The sequence below is a fragment of the Ascaphus truei genome, chromosome 1, assembly GCF_040206685.1.
Source record: "Ascaphus truei isolate aAscTru1 chromosome 1, aAscTru1.hap1, whole genome shotgun sequence".
Classification (NCBI taxonomy): domain Eukaryota; kingdom Metazoa; phylum Chordata; class Amphibia; order Anura; family Ascaphidae; genus Ascaphus; species Ascaphus truei.
Genome location: NC_134483.1, coordinates 112003029 through 112027773, shown reverse-complemented (window position 1 = coordinate 112027773; position 24745 = coordinate 112003029).

Genomic DNA, 24745 nt, shown 5'->3' with positions numbered 1-24745 from the left:
TTAATTAACCCAAAAACTTTTATGAATGTATACATACCGTATAAAGTATGATTACACTGGAGTGTCAACAGAAATCCCCATGGTTAGTGTAGCTAAATGAGGGATCCCCATGACACTGGATCTAGTTGACAATGGGAGGTATGGGACAATGTGGTGCACAAGTGATAATGTACAGCAGCGGCAGCTCTTATTCGAGCAAAAGCCGCTGGCTGTATGTGGCTGGGAAGCGGGTAGCCGCGGCGCGTGGCGGCGCACTGTGACGTCACAGTCACATGCGCGCCCGGCTTCCCCGTCTTCCCCGGCTTCCCCAGGCTTCCCCGACACCCCTGGAGATGACATTAAGGTAAGCGGGGGTTCGGGGAAGCAGAGTGGCAGAGCAGAAGGGGTACAGGGGTCCGGAAGCGTGTGTAAATTGCGCGCGATGGAGGAGGGGGGGTGAGTGGGGGAACGCGGCGGCGCGCGTGCATTACTGGCGGCAGCTGGGGCAGATCCCGGCATGCCGCCGGTATTTAGTGCAATAAGATATGTCGCTACTGTATGTGAAAACTGCATGTGTATTGGTTCCACTGTGCCAATGATATTATGTACAGTACCTAGAGAGGAGGCATTTGTTAGTTTAGAATGTTAAAATAAATATGTTCATGACAAGATTAATGAGTACATCAACTTCTTTAGCAGGGGGATGATGTAACACTCTGTAAAATGCATACACCACTCGCACAAACTGCCCCTTGCAATACTCCTCTCCAAGTGAACAGCATTCATGAGGTACATGGAAACGGCCAATGACAATTGACCCTAGAGAAGGAGGGACTTAGAGAGAGAGGATTCTGTAAGAGAGGCTGGCTGAACATGCGGGGGCAGAGCTGGGAGAGTCTGAGGGATCTCAAGACTGACTGTTGGGGACCCGGAGCCAGTCTACATGTATGTCTGCCTGAGTTAGCGGATGCTGGCAGGAAGGAGGAGTCAATCCCATAAAGGGGCCTGGTGGATTATCCAGCTGAGAGCAGCAGGAGTAATGAGTACCATTCCATCAGATAAAGGGGTACCGAAGCATTTTGCATAACTAATGAGTTCCATCAAGCAAAAGGAACCTTTAAAAGGTGCAATTCCACATAGTCAGCCAGGAAACTTCCTTCTGTAAAGAGTTTACCTGTATACATGATTCACCCAAACACATCTTGCCATACCAATAGCAAATGTAACCCCAATACATGCAGAACACACACACGCACTGCCTCCTGTCTAGCGCCTCTCCAAGGTGCGCTCAGCACTTGTTATGATGACAGGACATCAGTCAATGATAATGGACTTTGGAGTGGAGGAATTAAGGGAGGAGAGTCTGGAAGAGAACATGGAGGAAGAGCGGCTGCACCCTGAGGTATCTCAGAGACGAACGGTGGTGATCAGGAGCCAGTCCGGGAGCTGCATAACTCAGTGTATGCTGCCTAAAGAAATCACAGTCCAACTCCACAAGTGGAGCAAAACGGAGCAGCCATCTGCCACACTACAGGAGGCATGCAGAGCATCTAAGGGGATCCTCAAGCCAAGTAAACGATAACAAAGTTTTTGCAAAGTATAGGCCTGCAACGTTAATACAGGTGCGCCGCCGAGTATTCTAAAACTTGCCTTAAACTTGCCTTGAAAATCTGGGGAAAATCTGGGTCTATCACCAACATGACTCAGGTACATGCTGGGTAGATGCTGCAACATTTAAGTGACATTTCTGCAGAGACTAATGGCCCATCGGATTAACACAGCAGATTGAATGGAACTGCCAGGGACACCCGCTGTTAATCCGATGGGCCTTTAGTCTGTCTGCAGAAATGACACTGGAATGTTGCAGCATGTACCCAGCATTTACCCAGCATGTACCCAGCATGTACCCAGCATGTACCTGGGTCTTGTTGGTGATTGCTCCAGGTTTGTTTTAGGACACTCGTCGGCACTACAGTAAACTAATTAAGAGCTCCAACGGTGTTCCTGCACCTTTACACAGACCTTTATAACCAGGGTTGGGTGGTTACAGTAACAGTCACGGGCCTACACTTGTGCAGCACGATGTGAGGAGTGTTTATGTTCCTATAGGCATTGAAAGATCCTTCCGTTGTGGATCATATGGTCAACTGGGAATCTACTGATAATTACTTCATAAATATCTTTGTTCTATAGACATTGCAGTGGTTTGTTTACCTTTGTCTGAACTATGGTCATGTGTTTAGTAAGATAATATGGAGTAGGACTCAGACCCCTACCTTAGCAATAGGTGTCGGTCTCAGGAAAACTAAAGGGGTTACACAAATATGTGTCTGCTTTCTTTTTTAAATTAAGTGAAATATCTTAGGGGCCTCTGAATGAGGAAGTGTTCTCTTGAACCCTATCCTATTCTCTCTTTTAGATATCCAATAAAAATAAGGGGAGGAGAAGAAAGTGGACTCTGGCTGTGCAAACAGTTGCTGGACACAAAGTGACATCAGAAAAAAGGGGAATTCCAACCCGTCCCAGGTTTCAGAGCACTATGGGAGTGAATCACTATGCTCCGTTTATTTGAGCTGAAATGGGAAAAATTAGCCCAGGCGCAAAAGGGTGAAGCCAAATGCGCTATTCACTAAGGCTGCTCGGCGTTTTCGGCCTGCCTTGCCAAAAAGTGCCATATCGCGCGAGCACCTTCTTTCCCCCCTGCTATCGTGCTTAAAGTTAGATAGCACGATAACTGTTATAAACAAAGCAGCCTGTAAGAACTGCATGGAGACGCTGCGTCTCAATGCACGGCTCTTACAGGCGATCGTGCTGTACAAATATTATTTTTAATAATAGTGTACATGTGCAGGGGGTCTCCTGAGCTAAACCGCATTGGTTTCAGCCTCGGGGACCCCCTATTTCAGGAGATACAGGCCCCGTTATGGGGTGCCGGTATCCCCTGCAGAATTTAAATGTCCCGGTCACGTGACGCGGGAGCTTTAAAAGTGCAGGGGATACCGACAACCCATAACGGGGCCTGTATCTCCTGAAGTAGGGGGCCCCGAGGCTGAAACCAATGCGGTTTAGCTCAGGAGACCCCCTACACATCTACACTATTATTAAAACACCAATAAATAATAATTCATTACCGTAGCGGATAGCCGCTATGGTAATGAAGCTGCCTTAATGTAAATTGTATTAATAATGTGCGGGAGCAGGGGGTCCCCTGAGCTGAACCGCTTTGATTTCTGGCTCAGAGACCCTTGCTTCCTGAGTTACAGGCCCTGGTATGGGGCGTCGGATGCCAGTGTCGCCGCCATCTTTATAGTGTCCAAGCCGTATAGCGAAACGTACGTTGGCATTGACGCACTGCAGTCAGTGGGAGCGGTCACAGAGACTGCCTGTCCGTTCTCACCACCTAAAGACTAAGTTTTCTTTTCACCCTCCCTACTTGTGTGGAGTGCAGACGCTGTTTGACTTAACAAGTCTGCACTTCTTGGAGGGAGCTATCAGGTGCTGTAGTTAATCATTAATTGCCTAAAGACTCCACAGAGTCATCGGTGTGTTTCCTGCAGTAACAGACGCTCTGTAGTGTGGTATTCTGTGCAGCTCATCTAGACTTGTCATACCCTTTATGCTCTAGTGTATAACAGCAAATAACTGTTCTAATTGCATAAGTAGGATAGAGCTATTGGCACTTCCAGCACTATGGCAATTACTAATTCTTTGTATCATTACAGACTGTGACTTATGAGACATTGTATCAGACTTTTTTTGGTTTAGCCTGTTACTTTGTTCAGTCGCAGTCAATCCACTAATTCATTTACCTACTTCTGCATGTGACCACAGATGAGAACTGTTTACACTTTTGTTAGGTGTGGTTACTTATCCACACTGTACATGTATTTGCATAGTCACTGCATATAGACTCTGAAATAATTAGCAGTTCAGTATGTTGCTGTAACTCAGTTATTCCTCTTAGGACTCCATATACTCACCTTGAGTCCAAGTTACCTGATCCCTGAGTGATCACCTACACCCACCGACACCCAGTTAGTGGGATCACTGCACCAGGTATTCACTTACATTTTAATTCGCTCATTTGTCATAGTGATGCCTCCCTGCTAGGCATACCTTATCATTGACTTTGTTTTATCTGAAATTTGAATAAAAGGTTTTTTAATTAATCAATCTTTACATTTATACCTACTTACATATATGTCCTCCATCTGGTGTTGAACTATTTCCAGCCATTGTGAGTGCTCTCAGTATAGAGGTTCTTTTCTCTCCCTGTTCGTTTGACTAGCATTACCTCTGATTGAAGCACCTTTAGTCTAGCTGTAGCGAGGGTTCTTTTCCCTCCCCCCATCCCCCGGTTTTCCCTTGTTCATATATATACTGTTGCAGCACACTTTATTTTAACAAATCACCGGTTTGTCCCTGGCTTGTTCCTGGAATGCGACACGGTTCACCCGGAGCATGCCGCGTTTCCAGCCAGGGGTCATGCCTGGCTGACGCGCGGTTGATGTGTTAATTGATAATGGTTCAGGATTTACTAGGCTGCAATGCTTCGCGTGTCCGCCAGATGGCATAAATTCATATATAGGCATGATGAAGCCACTGTACAAATGAATGGGTGAAGGGTGGGTATCGGGGCAGGGTGGCGTAACCCCTTAATTACCGTTGTAGTTATGAACCGATAAGGTGATTAAGGGATTAAGTGATATCACAATGTATTTGTTATGTATTTATTTGGCTACGGAGGACAGAGGGCACTTGCTGATGGAGGTGATTGATATTGCTGAGGTTAGTAGAGCTGTATTTATTTTATTAGGCTAGTTAATGTGTTTAATAATGGACAAATGATCTATTATCCATATCTGGATAATAGTTATTTTGCCCATTACTGTATGTGTGTTTGGTGGTGGTGGGTGGGGGGGATTTATGTCTTTAAATGTATAGGACAGGTTTATATTTTTGACATACAGGGTTGGTTCCTTAGGTCTGCGGGGACCTCTGGAGACCACCTGAGGTCTCCTCGGACTTCCCATGGGTACCAGGCTGTGGACTCACGGGGGACACCTGCGGGGAAGAACCGGTGGCCCCACATCTGCTGTGGGTGCACCGCGGACCCATAGAGACCACCCGGGGGACCCCAGACCCCCGTGGGAACCACCCGAGGACCCTCAGACACCTGTGGGGCTAACCCAGGGCCCCCCAGACACCCACAGGCCCATCCGTGGAGACCCCATTTGGGGCCCACGGTGACCCGCGGAGACCACCTGGAGGCCTACGGCGCCTGACGGGAACCACCAGTAGGTGTGTAGTGGGTGTGTAGTGGGTGAGGGCGGTTAGGCCTCACGGGTGGGAGTAGTGGGGGGTATTTAGGCCTCCCGAGTGAGTGGTGAGTAAGGGTGGGTTAACCCCTTAATGACTGTTGCGGTTAATAACCACTAAGGTGATTAAAAGGTTAGGGGACATTAGATTGGCTCTTTTTATTCTTGTGTATATTTTTCAGCACCCGAGTGTATGGACGGTGATGAAGATGAGGATGGCCTTCATCGTAGGTGCCGGACAAGGGTGAGTACAAAATGTATTTATTGTGATTAATGTATATTTAATGGGCAAATGCATTATTATCCATATGAGGATAATAGTAATGTTGCCCATTACTGTAGTGTATGTGTTAGGGGGAAGGGGGTATTTTTTACAGTATTGTTTATTTTTTGGGGGAACACCATTGGGACCGCAGGCCTGCGGACGGCCGCGGGGACCCCTGGATGGCCGCGGGACCCCCGGACGCCCTCAGACACCCGCGGGGACCCCCGGACACCCCTGCAGGGACCCATGGACACCTGAGGAACCCCGTAGTCCCACGGGGATCACCCGGGGACCCCCGCTGGGTCAGCCGGGTACATCCGTGGGCCGGTTGTATGGATGGTGTGCCTGCAAAAAGGTAAACAAAGACATTTTTTCTAAGTCCAGCTCCTTTTGCGCCTGCCTTTAGCTGGCGCGTTTGTCAGGCGCGTTTTTTAAGGCCGATTCACTTTGCGCTGCTTAGTGAATCTCAAGTACTGGCAAAAATCAGCGCATTTGCCTGATCGGGCGCATTTTGCGCCGAGGGCTGAAAAAGCGCAGTTATCACTGCTTAGTGAATCGCACTGCAGCCTTTATTGGGCTTAAGGGGTACTTTGCGCTCTTAAAGCCACTTATCGGAGCTTAGTGAATCACCCCCCAGGTTTCCAGAATAACTTGTACTTGCTGGTGTCACATACTGTATGGGTAAAAAGTCATAAATCCCCACATTTAGCCCTGTAGACATGTCTCTTTGAAAATGAAATAAAAAAACACAATTGCTGTACAGTATCACAAGTTAATTTTTCTGGGCATTGATAACTAGACACATTGTAATTATATATGTGTGTAACAATTTTGGCTTACACAAGGGTTTTCATTGGTTTACAGATGTAGAGAACTTCAATGCTCTTATAATCGTCAGGAAAAGTAAAGGAAAAAGATCTCCTGTCACGGCTTCCCTGAATGCCTAACCAGGGCCGTCAACAGATTTCCCGGGGCACAGGACTCCAAGTTCCATCAGGGAACCCCAGTGTTAGCAGCCTTGTGAGACACCCTCTTTCTTTTACAGATTCAGCCAGATGGTTTGTCACCTACAGTAGTTGTAAATCTAAACACGCAAGAGTCAAGATAAATGCAACTTGGGATGCCCCAATTATATGGGATAGATGCAACAAAAAAGGATAGTGGTGGGTGCTGCACGCAAAAAAACCTAGTCAACGTAACTGCATGTGGAACAGAAGGGAAGCTGAGCACACCAAAAGGTAATACATATTAAAAGTTCATTTTATTGACTGATTAGAGTCACAAACCATCTGACGTTTCGGTGAACAAAAACCTTCTTCCGGGATGCAGATAAAATACAAAAAAAAAACTATTTACCTCTACATTTTAGCATCAAGAAAGAATTATATAATGGAAATGGATAGCTAAAGATTATAAAAACCCTTCAAACCTTTTATTATGTTGGATAGATTATACATTTAAATTATTATGTTAAATTCTTATAGTTGTCTTATTTTGTTAATAAAGACGCCAATGATCTACATTTATCCTATTAAACACATTAGTGCCATTAGCTCATAATTTATTTTATTTATAAAATATTTTACCAGGAAGTAATACATTGAGAGTTACCACTCGTTTTCAAGTATGTCCTGGGCAAATAATAGATGGTACAAATACAGTTACATAAATGAACAGGGTATACATTATATACAAGACATAATGGTCGTGTCCCAATGATACATATATATATATGTAAGGGTGTGCTAAAACCTGGTGTGTGTGTATGGCAGGTTCTCTGACAGCACGGTATATAGGGGGCCGCCATGTTGTTGCGCAATACTGTGAGGACACGGACAAGGTCGTAGGTCGCGCATGCGTAAGGGGAGCGCGTGAACGCGGGGCCAATAAGGAAAGGCTCTGATAATGGACGGCAACTCCCGCGAGCTCTGGGGGCAATCACCTGATGCTAGGAGCCAATGAGAGGGCGGGGATTACAAAGACGGGAACAGGAAGCGTGGGGGCAGAGACCACGTTAGGCGGAGGAGCTCGGGACCGAGCGAGAGGAGGAGTGTGATTGCAGGGGGTCCGTGACCCCCCTGCATAGGCCAGAGGCTACCCCCAGGCCCCTAGGAGATTTTCCCTGAGTCACCGTAGGCTGCGGTACTGTAGGCATGCCCGGTAGTGGAGAGTATTGTCATCTTAGATAGGGACAGCGCACGGAGTTGTGGACAGTCATCTGGGATCAGACATCTCGGCGTCCGGAGGATCCGAGCGGGGGCAGCGGACCCTTTGTGAAGAGGCGCCGGTCACCGCCGTGACTGGGAGGTACTATTGTAATTAACGTGCACCAACACCGGTCATCAGGCGCTGATCCCACCTTAGGAATAACTCTAGTAGGACAGTAGCAAGTGGCTAGCGGACTGCGTACATTAGCTAACCTATTGCAAGGACAACCCTCTATAGAGCGTGGCAGAGCCACAGTTGTACAGGACATTTTCATTAGGAATGCGGCCGAGCCGCGTAGTACAAGGACTCCAACGTATAGAGCATAAGTATAGTGTTATAAGATAAGTGCATGTATATTGGGCGATTGCCACGGTTCATACAGAGTATAAGTTCATGATTGCGCACAGTAAACTTGGTTGCACGCATTGTTGGTGTATTTCTTGCCCAGGGCGATCTTACGTAACGGGGATCCTGGGTAAGTGGAGGTGCTGCGCTAGACTCATTACCCCAGGCTCCCAGCTAGCGGAGGCTCATATCTCCTGGAGCCGCAGGTTAAGTACAGCACTAGTAGTCCCTTAGGAAGGTGTCCAGAAAAAGGGCTACATTTGGAGGCGCTGCTGAGAGTCAGACCTGGGGTGCCCCAATATTTTTTTTCTCTCAAATTGTGCAACAAGTATTCCACCATGTCTGTGCCCTCGCCGCTCGAGGTGCGCAAGAGGGCCCAGCGGCATGAGGTCCCTCTGACACGTGTTTTTGGCCTGGGGCATGTCCCCGCCATTCTCTCACTCGGCACTGTAACAGACCATGTCAGGAAACTCCCGCTTATGGACACTGCCCGAGTGCAAGACCACTACTATGATCGGGACCAGTTGTGGCGCAAAATATTCTATGTCACAGAACAGGACATATGCCCCGAAGCCCTGCCCTTGGTACTACTATTGCCTGAGGCCCCCAGCGTACGCTGTCCCATAGTGCAAGTGGACCCCAACGAACCCCTGGCCGCTTCTACCCCCCAGAGGGGGTACCCTAGCTCGTTAGGTGCCGTCACCGGCAGCTTCGACCGCACCCCTGAAAACAGTTTGCACCCGCGGTGGCCTGCTGCAGTGGGCCTGGGCGCTTCATTCACCCCGTCCGTCCTGAGGCCCGCCCCGAATAGACTCAGTATGCCCCGACTAGATGCCTACTCTCCCACCGGGGGTAGCCTAATGGATAATGCCTCTATCCCTGTGCTCGCAGAGGCCATCCATCACTCCACACAGGCCCACCAATACCGGAAGTTAAAGGCGTTCTCAGGTGACAAACCCACACCTCAGGGAGAAGTTGGATTTGAAGAGTGGCTGGATCACACGGAACAGGTACTGCCTGAATGGTCCTGCACTGATACCGTCCGTCGACAGCGTATCGTGGAATGTCTCCGACCCCCAGCGTCCCATATGGTGCACTGGTATCGGGACGATCACCCGGATGCTGATGCGGCGGGACTCATTTACTGCCTTACCAAGGCCTATGGGGCCCCTGTGGATGTCTATGCCCTGATGGCCAAGTTTCATGCGTTGGCCCAGAAAGAGGGAGAAATGGTGTCCGACTTTCTCAGACATCTGCATCTGGAACTGTGGACCCTGGTGAGAAAGGGCATGGTACCGAAGGTGGATGCCGACGGACTGCGCACTACCCAGCTATTGAGGGGGCTCCTGCCCCTGCATCCGGTGTCTGTACGTGTCAGCGGCTGCCTAGTACCCGGACAAGCCTTGGCGTTCAGTGACCTAATGGACCGAGTACAAGCGCATGAGACTGTACTGCTGGGGCGTGACTTAACCCCTGGAAAGAAGGCGTCGCATGGAACCAAGGACACCAAAAAGTCAGAAGCTAAAGCCGAGGCCTCGGAGAGCGGGGACCCCGACAAAGAGGTTTCGGAGGTGGCGACCGTTGCCCGGCCCCGCCCAGTGTCGGGGCAAAACTTACCTCCCGCCCGAAGTGAAACCTACCTCAGTCAAATCCAGTGTTACACTTGCGGGAAAATGGGACACCTTCGGGTGCGCTGCCCCTCCCAACAGAGAACGGCGTCTCGACCAGCACAGTCTATGCGTGCGCTCCCCAGGACGGTGGAGCTGGGGCCCAGCCCTCAACGAACAATCGGATCGGACCCGCTGCCATCGTTCGGGTGGTAATTGAAGGCATCTATGCTTCGGCATTTATGGATACGGGATCCCAGGTGACCATAGTGTATCGGCCCTTCTATGACCAACACTTACATCGGCTGCCGCTGTTATCCGCTGACTCCTTGCGGTTGAGGGGGCTGAGCCACGAAGATTACCCCATCGATGGAGTGGTAAAAGTACATCTGGACATTCCCCAGTTGAACACCGGTAAGCACCACCCCATGGAAGTGGAAGCCTTGGTGTGTCCCGAGCCACAAGACCACCCTAGCGCCCCGATAATCATGGGGACCAACACCGACATTGTGCAGGCAGTGATCCGCATGTACCTACAAGAAGCGGGCGAAGCCCCGCTGCTAGCCCTCGCTGCGTGTGCAGCCCTACAAGAGGCTTGCGGTAAAATTGCGACTGAAGAGGAGCATGGGATGCTATACAGTCAAGAGTGGGGACTGACCCAGATCCCACCCGGGGAGGGGAGAATGATGATCGCTGCCTGCCACTACCCGGACAGACGTCTGGAAGACCAGCTCTTCTCCTTGGAGAGCACGACACGAGATGATCAGCGGCTTGGCTATGAACTATTAGCGTCCGTGAAAGAATGGCCGGGGAAAATTCCAGACAGAACCTGGGTGTATGTGCAGAATATCTCCCCGTACCCCATGTGTATCGATCGTCGGCAGCCGCTGGGCAGAATATACCCGGTGGTACCCGAAGAGATGGCTGTGAAAGGACGGCCGGCGGCCCCCACTCAGGCAGTGCCCCCCCTATTGGCCTTTGACTTCGGAGACTCGCCGCTAACGGCAGACTGGAAACAGAGATTGCAGACCCAAATAGGAGAACGACGAGGGGTGTTCTCCACGAGTGATATGGACGTGGGGTGCAGTCGCAGCGCCCGACATACCATCCGGATGAACGACACTGCACCGTTCCGGGAGCGCTCCCGCCAACCAACCCCCCCGAGATGTGGAAGAGGTGCGGAGGTTGATAGCCGAAATGGAGAAGGCTGGTGTTGTTCAAGGATCCCACAGTCCCTACGCTTCTCCCATTGTAGTGGTCCGCAAGAAGAATGGGGCGGTGCGACTATGCGTAGATTACCAAACATTGAATAACCGCACGGTGCCCGACCAGTATACCCTACCGCGCATTGAGGACCTACTGAACGCCTTGACGGGAAGCAAATGGTTCAGTGTACTAGACCTACGGTCCGGATACTATCAAGTACCAATGGATCAGGAAGACCAGGAGAAGACAGCCTTCATCTGTCCACTAGGGTTCTATCAGTTCACGCGCATGCCGCAAGGAATCTGCGGGGCCCCAGCCACCTTTCAGAGGTTGATGGAACAGACCCTGGGAGACATGAACCCACAAGAATGCCTAGTGTACTTGGATGACATTATAGTGTTCGGGAAAACCCTGGAGGAGCACGAGGAGCGGTTACTGAAGGTATTGGATCGACTTCAGAAGGAGGGGCTCAAGCTGTCCCTGGACAAATGCAAATTTTGTCGTACGTCCGTGACCTACGTGGGCCACATTGTCTCCGCTGAAGGGATTTCCACCGACCCAGGGAAGATCGAGGTCGTAGTGAATTGGCCCCGGCCCAGTAATGTCCAGGAGCTGCGATCCTTTCTGGGGTTTTGTGGCTATTACCGACGTTTCATGGAGGGCTACTCAAGTAAAGCCAAACTTCTGAATAACCTGATCTACCCTGAGGATGCCGGTCGGAAAAATGTCACAGCGCAAATTCCTTTTGGAGAGAGGTGGACCCCGGCTTGTGAACAAGCGTTCCTAAAACTGAAAGCCAGTCTAACACAGGCCCCGGTACTGGCCTATGCTGACCAGGATCGCGAGTATGTGCTACACGTGGATGCCAGTTTTAGCGGATTAGGAGCAGTGTTGCACCAGAAACACGACACCGGGCTCCGCCCCGTGGCATACGCGAGTTGAAGCTTGACCCCCAGTGAACAGAACTACCCTGTCCACAAGCTGGAATTCCTAGCCCTCAAATGGGCAGTAGTGGACAAATTACATGACTATCTGTATGGGGTACAGTTTGAAGTGCGGACCAACAATAATCCCATGACGTACATTAATACGTCCGCCAAACTAGATGCGACCGGTCACCGGTGGTTGGCGGCACTGGCCAACTACCATTTCAACCTCAAGTATAAACCAGGGCCCACCAACGTGGGGGCTGATGTCTTGTCACGAAGACCGGGGCTTCCACCTGTCCGAGATGAGAAGGTGTGGGAAGAGATTCCAGGGCCTGGTATACGGGCGCTATGCTCTACAGCCGCAGTAGTCGACAATCAGATCGCCTTTTCGGAACTAAGAGTAGCCGACTCATTGGGGTGCCAACCCCGGGCTGTTCCTCGGGCTTACCGAAGCGGGGACGGAATGAACATTACAGAAGACAAGATTATTCCCTGGAACAAGCTAGTGCAGTATCAAATTCAAGACCCCGTGGTGGAATTGGCTCGACAAGCTTTGCAGCAAGAAAACCCCTCTATCCTTAAGCAAGCCCCCAGAGAATTGGTGAAACTGCTGTTGAACGAGTTCGGAAAATTCGAACTGGACAATTGTCTCCTGTATCGGGTCATACCCTACCATAATCATCCCGACCGACGACAGCTATTCCTGCCCAAGATTCTGCGGAATATGGTCCTTCGGGCCCTACACGACGATCATGGCCATCTAGGTGTCGACAAAACATTCGGGTTACTTCGGGACCGGTTCTACTGGCCAAAGATGAGGGACTCCGTAGAGGTTCATTGCCGACAGTGTACATGCTGCATACAAAGGAAGACCTTACCCACTCAAGTTGCCCCCATGGCGCATTTGAAAAGCTCTGGCCCCATGGATTTGGTGTGTATGGACTTCTTAATCATCGAGCCAGACTCCAGGGGCATCAGTAATGTACTAGTGATTACGGACCATTACACCCGATATGCCCAAGCCTTCCCCACCAAAGATCAGCGAGCAGTGACTGTGGCTAGAGTATTATGGGAAAAATACTTCATGCACTATGGGTTACCGAATCGATTACACTCGGATCAAGGCAGAGACTTCAAGAGCACTCTCATTAGGGAACTGTTGAAGTTGTTAAATATAGCCAAGTCACGGACGACTCCGTACCACCCTGAGGGGGACGCTATGCCTGAACGGTTCAACCGCACGCTACTCGACATGCTGGGGACACTAACTAGCTCTCAGAAGACAGAGTGGAGCAAGCATGTGGAGACACTGGTGCACGCATACAACTGTACCCGCCACGAGTCTACCGGGTATACCCCCTACTTTTTGATGTTCGGAAGGGAAGCGCGACTACCTGCGGATGTGCGACTGCGGATATCTACCGACGGAGTATCCAACCGAATGCATTTCCGATATGTACAGAGACTGCAAGACAGTCTACAACAGGCGTATAAATTAGCGGAAAAGACGGCGGCACAATTAAATGCGGGCAACAAGAGGCGCTATGACCACAAAGTGAGACATATAGAGATTCGTCCGGGGGATGCTGTCCTTCTGCGTAATTTAGGCGTTCCGGGGAAACACAAGTTGGCTGATAGGTGGAGAGATGGGGTGTATGAAGTAGAATCACAGATGCCTGGCCTTCCAGTGTACCGCATCAAGGATTCCGAAGGCCGAGTAAAAGTATGGCATAGGAATCATCTGCTCCCCATACCTCAAGTAGGGGACAACGAATTGGAAGTGCCCACCGTTTCAATAGATGGTGAAGTTGGGAATACAGAGGATGGCCTAGAGACTGTAATAAATGCCACCTCTGAGAACCCGATGGAGGGAACCTCTCAAAGGGGCCTTCCGACCGCGAGGGCATCTCCCGAAGGAGCTACGGGTAAAGAGCCCCTTGGTCCAACGACAGATACGCTGACTCCAGTGAGCCAGCCGTTAGATCCACAGAGCCCATGCTTTGTGCCGCAAAGAGACTTTGTAGATTTGTTGAACCCCTCAAGGGCGGAATCGGGAATGCCCAGTGAAACTTGCTCTTCTCCAGAGGAGGTAGCTGAAGAGCTACCTCGCCGAAGCCAAAGAACTGGTCAACCTCCAATGAGGATGGCGTACGACCAATTCGGGGCACCCCATTATGAGGCTCAGCAGTGGGCTCGCCGCAGAGTACAGTCGGTAGTAGTAATGTTTAATGAGCTGTGCAATTTAATCTAGAGTGTCAGTAATGTACTGTGTGCATTAACCTGTGTATAAAGTTTTGTAGATATAGCCCAAGCGGGGACGTTGGGTTCTGCGGGGGGAAGAGTGTAAGGGTGTGCTAAAACCCAGTGTGTGTGTATGGCAGGTTCTCTGACGGCACGGTATATAGGGGGCCGCCATGTTTTTGCGCAATACTGTGAGGACACGGACAAGGTCGTAGGTCGCGCATGCGTCAGGGGAGCGCGCGAACGCGGGGCCAATAAGGAAAGGCTCTGATAATGGACGGCAACTCCCGTGAGATCTGGGGGCAATCACCTGATGCTAGGAGCCAATGAGAGGGCGGGGATTACAAAGACGGGAGCAGGAAGCGTGGGGGCAGAGACCACGTTAGGCGGAGGAGCTCGGGACCGAGCGAGAGGAGGGGGTCCGTGACCCGTCTGCATAGGCCAGAGACTACCCCCAGGCCCCTAGGAGATTTTCCCTGAGTCACCGTAGGCTGCGGTACTGTAGGGACGCCCGGTAGTGGAGAGTATTGTCACCTTAGATAGGGACAGCGCACGGAGTTGTGGACAGTCATCTGGGATCAGACGGCTGGACATCTCGGCGTCCGGAGGATCCGAGCGGGAGCAGCGGACCCTTTGTGAAGAGGCGCCGGTCACCGCCGTGACCGGGAGGTACTATTGTAATTAACGTGCACCAACACCGGTCATCAGGCGCTGATCCCGCCTTAGGAATAACTCTAGTAGGACAGTAGCAAGTGGCTAGCAGATTGTGTACATTAGCTAACCTATTGCAAGGACAACCCTCTATAGAGCGTGGCAGAGCCACAGTTGTACAGGACATTTTCATTAGGAATGCGGCCGAGCCGCGTAGTACAAGGACTCCAACGTATAGAGCATAAGTATAGTGTTATAAGATAAGTGCATGTATATTGGGCTATTGCCACGGTTCATATAGAGTATAAGTTCATGATTGCGCACAGTAAACTTGGTTGCACGCATTGTTGGTGTATTTCTTGCCCAGCGCGATCTTACGTAACGGGGATCCTGGGTAAGTGGAGGCGCAGCGCTAGAACCCTTACCCCAGGCTCCCAGATAGCGGAGGCTCATATCTCCTGGAGCCGCAGGTTAAGTACAGCACTAGTAGTCCCTTAGGAAGGTGTCCAGAAAAAGGGCTACATATATATATACAAACATATATACATATATACATACATATATATGAACAGCCGGCACACCAATATAGCTCATTTAGGTAGGTGCATGTCCCATAATAAGTATATAAACATACAATACCGTTCGCGTCGGGAATCAGCAGACAGCACTCAGGTTTGTGAAAAATAAACATATATTGTAGAAAACTTTCATATCAAACGGTATCATATGTATATATATATATATAGCAACTGTAAATATTACTGTATGTTCATTTGCATGTCTTAGACAGGTCTGCAACCCTGTCTTTCCCCATTGTCACCCAGCAAATATATTTATTTATTTATTTATATATTTTTAAAGAATTTTGGAATTGTTAATGGTACCTCTGTTGTCTGTTGTCTTTTTTATTTCTAGTTTACCCAGTAATGTATTATTTTGAATTGTATACTGCAGAGTGTGCTATTGTTTTAATGCATCACTCAGTTGTGAAATGGAAATGGATATTTCAGACCCTTCACCTAATGTGCATTTCAATTGCATGGTTTGCACATAGTCTGTGATTACAGGCTCAGTGATTATAGCCTTACATACTCTAGCTTCCACTTAGAAAATTGGATAATTGTATTTATGTAATTTAGTTTCTGAAACCTTTGGTTATAAAAAGCAGGGCGGTAAGGGCTACAGAATATAAAATAGTTGCCAGCTTAGGCATGACAACATTAGGAAAGCAAAGGAGTTAGCTATATCCAATAATTTAAAATATTACCTTACCCTTCGTAAACAGATTTTCAAAACCATTGAATGGATCTGGCAATTATTTAGGCAGAACTTGTTACATTGGTTGAAGCTGCACATCAAGACCTATTTTATTGATGATCATCATATTTGTCCCTGCCAGGATTCTACTTGTATCAGCTGAATAAAATATTCTGGAAAAGGTCAGCTCCTTCACTAACATCAGAGGATTCATGTGAAAGGATTTAATTTCATGTGAACGGTGGAGTTTCCAGCAAAACATCTGTGAAACCGCACAAACATTCTTTGAGATCTTTTTCTACAAGGCTCAAGTGCATCAGTGTTTTTTTTATTTATTCAGAAGCAAAACACATTCTTTCTTGTTCTGTTACCAAAGTCTGTTAAATATACAGTAGTTCACTAAACATCCCCCTGATTTGCGAATCATGGTCAGAAAACACTGTTGTGTTATTGCATGATTTTTCTGCACAATTTCTTTTCAATTTGTTCAGTTTTGGTTTTGCCTCTAAAATCTCACAGCAAATATGTATCTGTATTTCAATCACATTTTTCATGAAGATAAAAATACTGTATTTTGATCCCTTTTTAATACATGACATTGATCTTCACATTTAAAGGTAAAACTGTGTGTTTGATTAGTGCAAACGTAAATAGAGGAGCTTCCTTGTATGTGAATTAGGCCCAGTCCTTGAATTCAACAGAATAAATGCTGTTAATATTGTCTACAGTTCAAACATGTCACAGACAGCAACCATTATCTTTTTTGTTCAGCTGCTGAGTAACAGTGCATAAAAAATAGCATGGAAAACATTATGTCCTTAGTCTATTTTAGACAGACATTCTTTATTAAAAAAAGAAGGAATATGCTAGAGAATATCTGGCCTATGATAAAATGTCTTGCCTAACATGCATACTGTATGTTCCGGACACACGTCTGGATTATGTACATGTATTTATACTTAATTAAGTAATAATCCCCGAAGAACAGGGAATTACTGGCCAATAATGCTCTGGCTGGAAGAGTTGAAGGCCCGAGGCGAAGCCGAGGGACTTTAACCCAGCCAGGGCATTATTGGCCAGTAATGCCCTGTTCTGAATGGATTATTACTATTATAGGCTAAATGTAGACTTTTTTTCATAAATAATAGACACTTTTGTATAGTTAAATAGATTTTTTTAATTAAAATAAAATGGTAAATACATGAAACCACCTCTATATACGCTTACACTGCAGCTATCTATATCCACACACTGCCGCCCCCTCTGTGTACACACACACACACACACACACACATACAATACAGCACCTCTACACACACAAGCACACAACACACACACACACACACACACACACACACACACACTGGAGCTCTAGACAAACAACACAGCACCTCCTCTACACTCACAACACAGCACCTCCTCTACACTCACAACACAGCACCTCTACACACACAAGCACACACCACACACACACACACAACACAGCACCTCCTCTACACTCACAACACAGCAGCTCTACACTCACAACACAGCACCTCTACACACACAACACAGCACCTCTACACACACAACACAGCACCTCTACACACACAACACAGCAGCTCTACACACACAACACAGCAGCTCTACACACACATGCTACACCCATAAACACTGCTGCTGACACTGACACACACACACACACACACACACACTGGAGCTCTATACACACACATCAGCTCTACACACACACAAACTGCTGCTACACATACAAGAACAGCACAACACACATCAACTGCATTTCCCTGGTCTAAATTTCTACTTACCTCCTCAAAGAAACAAATAAGGTTAGTTTGGCAAGATCTATCCTTCATAAATCCATGCTGACTATTACTAATAATTTTGTTTTCCATTAAGTATTCCTGAATGTTATCCCGTATTAAACCTTCAAGTAGTTTCCCTACTATTGAAGTCAGGCTTACAGGTCTGTAATTTCCCGGTTGTGATTTAGCTCCCTTTTTAAATATAGGCACCACATCTGCTTTACACCAATCTTGTTGTACTGAGCCTGTGGAAATGGAGTCCTTGAATATTAAATGTAATGGTTTGGCTATTACTGAACTTAACTCCTTGAGAACTCTTGGATGTATGCCATCAGGGCCAGGTGCCTTATTTACTTTAATTTTTTCAAGTCGCTTATGAACTTCTTCCTCAGTTAACCAATTGTTCATTAATATGGAGGTTGTGGCTTCCTCCTGCGGCACTACTATTGAACTTGATTCTTCCCTGGTAAACACAGAGGCAAATAATTTGTTTAATATCTCAGCTTTTTCCTTATCTCCAATAATCTGCCTACCCATCTCACACTGAAAGGGTCCTATATTTTCTTTTCTCCTTTTCTTGTTATTAAGGTACTTAAAGAACTTTTTAGGGTTGACCTTACTTTCTATTGCAATCCTTTTTTCATTATCCATTTTTGCTAATTTGATTTCCCTTTTGCAATTTTTGTTACATTCCTTATAATTCTGATACGATTTCTCCGTCCCTTCTGACTTAAAGAATCTAAACGCCTTCCTCTTGTCCATTTCCTCCCCTACCTGTTTATTTAGCCACATTGGTTTTGACTTATTTCTTTTATACTTATTACTTATTATACGGTATATTAAGCACACGTTGACTTGTTAAACTCTACTTGCCTGAGGTCGAGTGGTTACAGTACTTTCTAGTAACCTGAAAATGTTTTTTTTTTTTCATCTGATAATGATGCCAAAATCAAGTAAGACCTGCTTGCGCAATTGCTTTTTATCCAGTATTGTTTCTAAGCATAACTATGGGGCAACAGCTTTGTAGGAAGTGTTCTCCTAATGTGTTTTAAATACATGCATGACATAATTAGTTTTCTTTTAGATGATAAGATTAGATCCTGATTATCCTGTGCTTTTACAATATTTTGAATAAATGCTCTATAATTTGCCCAATTCTGACTATTTTGTTAATAGAAATTCTGTACTACATAAAAAAAATGAAATGTATACATTTCCTTATATTTCTACCTGAATTCACTTTTCTGTTCTACCCTGGCTACCGTTTTCTGATATTTGCCCTCTGTTATTTCCTGATATCCTCTAGTTAGCACTTTCCATGACTTTGGGTTAAATGGCCCATAGACTTTAAAGCAAACAAAGGCAGATTGGTTGCTAAGAATGAAAAGACTAAGCTTTTCCTGTAACTGTTTCCTGTTTGCACACATTGTAGACAGAAGGCAATGCATGCTGTCATTAAATGCGTATTCATTTCCAGGTTCCATTGGGAGGCCACGTGTGCCTAATTTATTAAAATACCAACAAAATGTGTCGACTGCATTAGACATAAAAATATATGACATGTTGTAGGCCAACCACAAGTTGTTTGTCAGATATTGTTTACTGTAATCCAGATTATTGTTGAATGTTCGCTAGATTACATCTGTATTACATAATACACATGTAATGCCATAATATAGAAATATGGGACTGGTCATATTGTAATTTCAGTTTGCCAGTGCTTTCACATATGTTTATTTTATGTTTTTGTTACTGTGAATTATTGAGTTGATGGTCTTACTTTATATAATTTTGTAACCTGTTCAATGTCGGAGGTAATTAATGTAATGAAGCAAAATACATTTCAAAATGATTGCCTAAATCACAGATATTTTACCATAGCACAAGTGTGGGTCCTGAACAACTATAAAATATTGTTTATGATTTTTATTTAACTATAGTCTGTAGCAGGGGTGGCCAACCCAAAGCCCACAGGCCATAAAATGTCCAGTGATAGCGTTGGGGATGTCCCGTTGGTTCACCCAGCCTCCTTCATACACTGAATCTGTACAGGCAGCAGAGAAGGGGAAGTACCTTCCTCTTTGCCGAGAATGCAGGGGGTGGGGGTTCAGTAAGGGGGCAGAGCCTTGGAGAACGAGGTGGAAGCGTATTCCAGGGGGTTGGACCGGCTGAAAAGGTGAGAGGGAAGGACCATCTTAGGGGGAGGAGAGAGAAAACAAAGACATGCTGTGGATGCGGCAAGGAGAGAGAAAGACATGCTGGGAGGAGAAGAGGGAGACTTTTCAAAACATGATGGCACTACCTACCGTGTATGACTATATGGTATGTAGCACCCTTGAGGTATGCTAAAGTATTCCCAGCCAGTCCTGGTCACTACAGGCAGTTAAGGGGTTACATTTTTTAGAGGTCTTAGTTGTAACCAATTTCTTGTAACAAATGCGAAGTCACTTATTTCATGTTGCAAGTCACCTAGGCTGGTGATTAGCCAGTCTCTGTTCTTCCAGAATGTGCTGGAAAGGTCAACCCTTTAGGGGATGACTCAGTTCAATAGCTTTCTTCTGTCTGCCCAGCAACCGGGGTGGGAACCATGTTTATAAATGTTTGGGTCCTGGATATTTTCCTCAGATCCCAGGAGCAACAAGAGGAGGGGGTCTCCAAGCTCTCTTAGCCTTAAAAAGGGTAACAACTTTATTTGTTTTCTGAGTTAATACAAGCTTCCCAGTAACAGGAGCCCATAGAGACTCAGCCCTAAAGTAATCCTGGCACAGTAAGGAGTCGGTTCTCACTGCAGGGCTTATGAAGGAGACCTGGGTGGGACTGCAGGGAATTACAGGAAGAAAGTTTCCAATTCTGTAAGCAGGTAGAAATTTGAATACAATAAGAAGAATTGTTCTTGTCTCAGTTCTGTCTATGTACTTACTTACCAGTTTCTAAATCAAGAATATTCATCCACAACAAATCAGGAATATAAAGCAACATAGCCACTTGGTACTTAAAAGTAGAGATGGGCAGATTTGGGTCCGCCAGTTCCTTTGGTCTGTGGATTAGTCTCAAAAAGGAGAGAGATGGATAGTGACGCTTTCAACTCAGTAGTGTCTCCAGATCTATATATCCCGTCAAACCTCGTGCAAATAAATTAGGGAGATATGCCTGTGCTGAAAAGGAGCACCCCTGATATATCTTATGGGGGATATACTAATCGCTATGCAAAGTATATTTAAATAAGTTCCATCCAACACATCCTAAAAGGATTTCCATACCAACTATATAGAGTGGCCACGCCAAAGGCACCTAATGACTGGATTGGTGTACTGGTATATGACCCAACAGGACTTGAAACCACAATCACTGTGTTTTTAAGTAGCAGCTCTAGCAGTGTGAGCTAAACCAGCACATGGGTGGTAGCATTACTGTTACATTATACTTTTGTTTTGATCTGCTCCCTTCTCACATTTGTAGCTAATCCAGCAATTATCATATATCACCGGTATCTCAGGGGTGCTCCGCAAGAAACATTAAACTGTCAAACAGGAAGTGCTTTGTACTTAAAGGAAGCCAGGGGGAGGGAGCTACTATGGGTATGAGCACTCATTTGGTGCTACATGACACATATGCACAAAAGGTGGCTATGGTATAACAGAACAGGGACACAAATATTTACTGTGTCATCTGGTAGCCACATACTAAATTTATACTTTATTTTAAAATAAATTAAACTCTAAAAACTGCAGGAAATTATTTTGCTGGTTTCTCACAGTGCATAGCGTCTTAGTGGGTTGACAAGTCTAAAGCACCTTATAGGGAATGGGTAATGGTCTCAGAACCAACAGGATCAGAAGTTGAACCCACACAACCTCTGTTATTTAGGACAAAGCTCTAGCAGTGTGAGCTAAACCAGCTGCTGGCTAGCACCACTGTGACTGTATACTTTGGAGCTCTACTTCTCATTGAGTGCTCAATATAGGGTACCTGAACAAAACACTTTACCCTCTTCTGTGGTAGAGAACCATGTCCAATAAGCAGTTTTCTGCCATGAGACACCTTCTGGCATGGGAAGACACCTTACAGTCCATTTATTTGAATAGGCTGTAATGTATTGCAGCACCAATGTTGCCTTTGGAAGAACACTGCTTAGTAAATGCGGCCCACTATCTTTATCCTTTATAAGAATTGAAGTACTAACATCAAGTCACTTTGTTATATTACTTTCTCTCAGCATCTGCTTTATTTGCTGTGCATCGCCATTTTTGTACTTTTGTTTGTCAGAATATCTGTGTTTTAGTTTTATTTAATCTTACCTGGCCTCAGTGGTCATAGCCCTCCGTACATATTATCATTAATTTGTGCTTGAAGTTATTTCAAGGTTAGAATCAACTAAATAGATACCCTTCAGAGGTACAATATGCTAGTAGACAGTTGTAGAGTCCTAGCCATTAGATGGTTTAGCTCACACTGCTAGAGCTGCTGCATAGAAAAGTGGTGGTTGTTGGTTTTAGCCCTGTTGAGTCTGAAACTAGTGCACCATTCCAGTCATTAGGTGTCTTAGACGTATCAAGTTTATGTATCTGGTATGGAAGAGTGAGATGGGACTCGTTTATATATACTTTGATTATTCATTAGGCTATCCCCCAGGGTACCTCAGGTGCACTCATTTTTAGCACGGGCATTATGTACTTATGTTATTTGGAGGGAGGTTTGAGGGGATATATAAACCACTGGAGACACTTTTACTTTTCTCTCTTTCCCCCTCCTCCTCCCTCTCACTATCTCCTCTGTCCCTCTCACTCTCTATTCCCCCCCATCACTTTCTCTTCTCTCCCCTTGCACACTCTCTCATTGACTTGTTTTTTTAGTTCCCAATCCGCAGACAGCTTGGTCTAAAAGATCTGCTGGAAACTAATTTGGGGCAGTTTGCCCATCTATACTTTAGAGGATAAAGGTAACAAATATTGTATAATATAAATTAATATATGTATATAAACTAAACAAGGGGAAAAAAGCATTGGAAAATGAAGTTAGTGGTACCAACAAAAGATTAGAGAAATACTAACAAACAGATACAGATATACAAGGTGCTAGCACTAATGGTGCTGTGAGGCATATAATATGTATATACAGATGCAGCCACCAGTATCCAACCACTTGCCTGGGAAAATACTATGGCTATCTCGCAGTAAACGCTGCAACATTTCTGTGAGATTCTTCAGCCAGACTAATGGCCCATCAAATTAGCACAGTGGGGTTCCCTGCAGTCCCATTCAGTTTGACTGGGACTGCAGGGACCCCTGCTGTGTTAATCCGATGGACCATTAGTCTGGCTGCAGAAATCTCACAAAAATGTTGCAGCGTTACTGTGAGATAGCCACAGTATATTGCCAGGCAAGTGGTCGGATACTGGTGGCTGCATCTGTAGAAAAAGGAAAAGAACCTCCAAGATAATCTGTGAGCATGTGACGTGGAAGCGACTGTGAGGTGGCTAAACTCCTACTCTTTTAAACAATCTGACTTGCTGCTTTCATCCATTACGTATTTACGGATCCCCTACCTGTGTGATATTTACAGCTATGAGGACCTACAAATGACAGGGACCGCATCTAATAATCGTGGAGTGAGTCTGACCTCTTCCTTCCAGCATGCCTGGCGACGTGTGCTGCAGAGTTTTTCTCTTCAATGCATTTTTAAATGCTCCGCTTGTGAGTAATATTCCTGTCGACTATATTTTAGTATCATTACTACTAGTATCATTTAGTATCCATACACACACACATACAGTTTGGTATCCTGATGATATATATATATATATATATATATATATATATATATATATATCCATACAGTATAGGGCAGTTGGCATTCCCATGAATTAAAAAGTAGTTTGCTGGTGCATGTCCCAGAAGGATAATATAATAATACGATACAGAGTAATACCACTTTCACCAATACACTTTTTTCTATACTATACTGTGCTGTCTCTTGATTTCCGGATTACACGGTATCATATTAATATATACAGCTCAACCCCTTATAACGCTGTGCTTGGGGTCCAAAGAATCACATCGCGTTATATATATTTATATTTAATTTTTTTATTCCCCATTTTAATTTTTATTTTTTTTAATTCCATTATTATTTTCTTTTTCACTTTTTTTTGTATATTTTTGCATTATTTTTTATTTATGTTCCCCTTTTTTCTTTCACTACATCATTATACATAATCATATTTATTTATGTCATATTGACTAATCAAATACATATTTTTGGTGACAACTACAGTACTTTGAGCATTTTGTCATCTTATTATACTTGAGCACCCGATAATATATTCCTTATATTTTAGACCTCATATTATATTCTTTAAATAAAAGAAGAAAAAACAAATAGGTAGCGCTATATCCCACAGTGAGCTGGCAGCCGGTGATATAACCCTGACCCCTAGGTCAGGCTATAGAAGTGGAAAAGAAGTTATATCAGTGGCGCTCAACACTGTAATGATCAAAGCAATTCTAATAGATATTATAAAATATATATTATAAAATATACAACCAGAGCCACGGAAATCGCCCGTCCGATTGGATGCTCCACGTGGTAAGGGTGAACATGTAAATATACAAAGAAATCAAATCATAGCATAATACTGTAAAACATACACATACATAAACAAACAACACTTAACAGACGCTGAGAACAACAGGTAACTACTCACAATGGCATTTAATATGGCATATCATTAATATCATAAAACACACTTATTACACATAAAATAGTACATAAAAACATATATTAGGTTCAGGCAAGATTCTCCAACTCGGGTGGGGGTACCTGCTTACCGAAAACAGGATGTAGATTTCGCCCACACCTCTTCCAGCCACAGGATAGATGGAAGATATACAGAGGATGAAATGGTGATCCCACACGGATCCTGAACAACATCTGCTTG